The sequence below is a fragment of the Odocoileus virginianus genome, chromosome 18 (assembly GCF_023699985.2).
Source record: "Odocoileus virginianus isolate 20LAN1187 ecotype Illinois chromosome 18, Ovbor_1.2, whole genome shotgun sequence".
NCBI lineage: Eukaryota > Metazoa > Chordata > Mammalia > Artiodactyla > Cervidae > Odocoileus > Odocoileus virginianus.
Window position 1 is genome coordinate 30,023,792 of NC_069691.1, and position 5,599 is coordinate 30,029,390.

The following is a 5,599-nucleotide window of genomic DNA, read 5'->3' on the forward strand; positions in this document are numbered from 1 at the left end:
TGAAAAAAGAAACTTTGCCTACAAACCCAGTGAGCAGTTTGTGGCTTATTTTAGTATGATAGAACTGCAACCAAATCATGATGTAGGAGAGTCAGCTTTTTGACTAGAGCATTTTTGTCCATGGCTAATTCAAACCAAGGCTCCACAAGTCCACATGAACCAATGTTTTTCTGCACTGCTGAGTATACATGTTTTGCTACATCTTTGTCTGTTTTTCTTTCCTCTGTTGCTTCCTCTGCGTCAGGTTCCTATTTCCTTTGGGTCTCTGTATACATTTGTTGGACTTCTCCTAACCCTCTCAGACTGGCTGACCATTTAGTCAGGGCTTTTGCACACCCTGACAAAATAAGCTTGATTACTTACACCCTGTTCATTTTCCCTCCTCAGACATCAGGTATTGTCTGCATTACAGTGCCCACAGAAAAGTAAGATATCCCCAATTAAGGCTGTAGTGTCTCTGCTGCTAAATTTGGTGGATTTGAAGTCAGACCAACCAGAGGTACCCATCAAGCAACAGCATTTGATGTCTCCAAGAGTTTTCAAGTTCTCTGCCATAGTAATTCAGAAGACATTTCAAATAAGCAATCTTATGTGAAAGAGAAGAGGTGAGGGGAGGGAAAGGAGGGGAGATAGAGACAGAAGAGGCAAAACTGTAAGGGAAGGAACCTGAAGAAATGGTGCCTTACCATATTTCTTTTCATCACATATATTGGACTGGCCAAAAATTTCATTTGGGTTTTTCTGGAGGTTACAGAAAAACTTTTTGGCCAACCCAATAATATTAGAATTGTGTCCTTTTAAGATATATTCACTTTTGGATCAAACTACAACTTCCACATTAAAGAATTAATTTTAGGTTGATTCTAGTTCCTGATATTTTAGCTGGAGTTCACAATGTATCAGGTTCTGCCTAACCTGTGGAATTTCACAGTTTTCTCAGAATCATTTTCTCAAAGCAGGATGCTGGTAGTTTGTCTCCCCGACTCAGGAGCACTCACTGGCTCCTTAAGCCAGTGTATATTTGTAGTTTTGAGGCAAGCTGATTTTCTTTTGTCTGTTTCCATTGCTTTTCTATAGTAGCTAAAACCTCTCATATAGTTAGACAGTCTTTCAGTTCAGTCGCTCAGTCGTGTCTGACTCTTTGTTACCCCGTGAATCACAGCACGCCAGGCCTCCCTGTCCATCAACAACTCCTGGAGTTTACTCAAACTCAAGTCCATCGAGTTGGTGATGCCATCCAGCCATCTCATCCTCTGTCGTCCCGTTCTCCTCCTGCCCCCAATCCCTCCCAGCATCAGGGTCTTTTCCAATGAGTCAACTCTTCACATGAGGTGGCCAAAGTATTGGAGTTTCAGCTTCAGCATCAGTCCTTCCAATGATCACCCAGTCTTACATATCTGTATTCGTGAAAATGCTACAACTGCTATTCCTATAACTAAAATTTCATTTTAATTCCTTATTGAAACAATGTTGAATTTTGAGTCCACATATTCCAAAATGGCTGAAATTTCCACAAATACTCTCATGATCTCTGTATGAATAAATGAGGTGACTTCTATTGTTCTCATTTGAAAGTTGATGCAGGAAAAAATAACATAAATATTATATAGTTTGAGGATCTATTGACCAACACCTATATCAAAGAGAGAAGGAGGAAAATATGATTAAGTGAAGCAAAGTGACTTCTGTCTTATATTATTGAAAGTATTAGTGACAATAAGGTAGTAAAATCCTGTGTTCAGGTGATAATTATGGAAGTTTCTTTCAAAGACATCTTTTGTGTTGTGATAATTAAAGGTACATATAAAACTGTGCAGAAAGTATGAGAGGTGGGTTTGATCCAGGGTCAATAAGATCCCCTGGAGGAGGGCATGGCAACCCACTCCAGTATTCTTGCCTGGAGAATCCCATGGATGGAAGAGCCTGGCGAGCTACTAGTCCACACTGTCTCAAGGAGTTGGACATGAATGAAGTGATTTAGCACACACACACACACACACACACACATAACACTGTTAGAGATGATTTGGTTCTGAAAGGGCTAAAGGAAGAAATTTCATTAAATCACCAAAGTATATAAATATAAGCAAAAATGCCAGAAACAAGTGAATGCTGAGGATGGTTTCCCACTTCCATGGAAAATTAGTAATGATAAAGTAAAAGAGAAAGATGATACAAAGGTGTTAGTACCTTTTATATGACAGTCTTGTGCTTGGCAACACAATGGAATATTACTAAGGCATAAAAGGATAAAGATAATGTCATTTTCAGCAACATGGATGGACCTAGAGATTACCATACTAAGTGAAGTAAGTCGGAGAAAGACAAATGCCATACAATAATGCTTACAGGTAGAATCTAAAATGATACAAATGAACTCATATACAAAACAGAAACAGACTCACAAAGAAAACACACTTATGGTTACCAAAGGGAAATGAGAGGAGGGATAAATTAGAACTTTGGGATTAAAATATATATACTACTATATATGAAATAAATAACCAACAACCTACTGGGAACTATAACCAATATATTTCAATAACCTTTAATGGGAAAGAATCTAAAAAGTATGTATATCGATATATATATATATATATATATGTATCTATGTGTATATCAGTTTGCAGTACACCTGAAATTAACATAACTTGTAAGTCAACTATATTTCAGTGAAAATTAAAAAAGATGTTTATAAAAAATTTCTTACCCAAACCCCTCTAAGGGAATTTCCATTGTTCTTATTTTACAATGAGGAAATAGACTGGGAAACATAAAGTAATTGGTCCAAAATCACTTAGCTAGCAAATGGCACAGCTAGAATTTTAGCTGGGCTCAGACTCACTTCAGAGATTCTGTTCTTTCTACTTTGATTTCTTGTGATTAGTTTTATGCTTCCAAACAGGAAAAGGAGTATGTCAAGGCTGTATATTGTCACCCTGCTTATTTAACTTATATGCAGAGTACATCATGAGAAATGCTGGGCTGGAAGAAGCACAAGCTGGAATCAAGTTTGCCGGGAGAAATATCAATAACCTCAGATATGCAGATGACAACACCCTTATTGCAGAAAGTGAAGAGGAACTAAAAAGCCTCTTGATGAAAGTGAAAGAGGAGAGTGAAAAAGTTGGCTTAAAGCTCAACATTCAGAAAACTAAGATCATGGCATATGGTCCCATCACTTCATGGGAAATAGATGGGGAAACAGTGGAAACAGTGGCTGACTTTATTTTTTGGGGCTCCAAAATCACTGCAGATGGTGATTGCAGCCATGAAATTAAAAGACGCTTACTCCTTGGAAGGAAAGCTATGACCAACCTAGATAGCATATTAAAAAGCAGAGACATTACTTTGCCAACAAAGGTCTGTTTAGTGAAGGCTATAGTTTTTCCAGTGGCAATGTATGGATGTGAGAGTTGGACTGTGAAGAAAGCCGAGTGCCAAAAAATTGATGCTTCTGAACTATGGTGTTGGAAAAGACTCTTGAGAGTCCCTTGGACTGCAAGGAGATCCAACCAGTCCATCCTGAAGGAGATCAGTCCTGGGTGTTCATTGGAAGGACTGATGCTGAGGCTGAAACTCCAATACTTTGGCCACCTCATGCAAAGAGTTGACTCATTGGAAAAGACCCTGATGTTGGGAGGAATTGGGAGCAGGAGGAGAAGGGGACGACAGAGGATGAGATGGCTGGATGGCATCACTGACTCAATGGGCATGGGTTTGGATAAACTCCGGGAGTTGGTGATGGACAGGGAGGCCTGGCATGCTGCAATTCATAGGGCTGCAAAGAGTCAGACACGACTGAGCAACTGAACTGAACTGAACCTGCACAATTCCCCATAATATGGTAGTTTCCAATCTGAAATCATGTTAGCATTGAATATTGAACAATGCCCCAATTTCAACATGGCATTGCCATTCTGGATGCACACACATTATTCAAAATAAAGAATGCTTTTTTTCATTTTGACTATGGCATTATAGTTCAGTTTCTTCCTACTTAGTTCTGACCATCTGATTATTTCTGTTCCAGTCTCCTGAATGTGAAAGCCCAATACATACTTACCTAAATACTTTCTCTGAAAAGCCAATGAGCCATTCTTCTTGGCCATAAATGTATTGCTAGCCATTGTTCAACTTTAATCTTTGGAAACACATTCCTTAGATATTAGAGTCTCTCATGATTTAAATTTTCAATATCATCAAGGATTTGTGAAATTCTGAAGATAGAATTAATGTTGAACCAACTGAAAATATTTCCTGGAGGAGGGCATGGCAACCCACTCCAGCATTCTTTCCTGAAGAACTCCATGGACAGAGTAGCCTGGTGGGCTACAGTCCATAGGGTTGCAAAGAGCTGGACACGACTGAGATAACTTGACATGAAATTGAAAATATGAAATAGGCTATTCTGTCTCATGCTCTGGAAGTTGAGGAGTAGCTACAGCAAACATAAGGATAGAGTATTAAATTTCCAAAGAATAAGCAATTACTGTTGAAAACAGTGTATGCTTGAGATGCCACATGAAAATCCAGGACAATGGCTTTCTTGATAGCTGTGAAAAGTTAAGGCAAGACATCAATCAGACAGATCTCCTGTTTCTCAGATGCCTTTCAGGAAAGTTTATCTCTTACTACAGCCACAAAAGCCATAAAACCAAATGTCAGAGACAGAACAAACACCACAATCTTTACCACCAAGAATCCCTCTAGAAGGATATGATTTCTTATCACTGCTGAATTGCTAAGCCAGAGGTGACCCAAATTTTATATATCTTAAATTTTATGTATCTTAAGACATATAAAATATATGTTATATACATATATATGTATATAATATATACATCTTAAAGCATATAATTTACATCTTAAAGAAACATCTTTGGAGAAAAATTTGGGAAATATACACATGAAATATTGATGCTTATCTGTGGTGAGTAATCAGGTTAAGCCTATTGGTAGAATGGATTGAGATAATTAATAGGTGGATGTGTCACAATGAGTAAATGAATCCATTATAATACATTATGTCACAATCCTATCTTTGCTACCATCATTTTAAAATAAAAATAACATTTAACAAGTTCTGTGCCACAAAGTTGAAAATAGAATGTTATAGAGTTGTCATTATTTCTTTTCTGGGAAGGATTGTGACTGATAAGATAACTATTGCCTAAACTATTTTAGTATGTGGAATTGGCACAGATAAATTCTCTGCTCTATGTACTAATTACTGTAATTTGATCATTATAATGATTATAATTTCATATTCACTTTATATGAGATATTCTCTTAACACTGCCTGTCATATCATAGTAAATTTGCTTGTAAGATTCTTTGGGGGGAACCTATTATATCTTATCAACAATTTCTTTAGTAGCTTAATTAGGATATGTCTTCAAGATATTTGTAACACCTCTGGTAAAGCCTGTTTTCTAAATGAGAATGTTATCTCTCTAAGAGCTGTGTTGAGATACTGTTTTCAATAGCTGCATTTCTAACATTTTTTGTAAGAAAAATATTTTTTAAAAAATCCCCTAAAATACCATCAAGGAGGTGTGTGCCTGCTAAATTACTTTAGTTGTGTCTGACTCTTTGA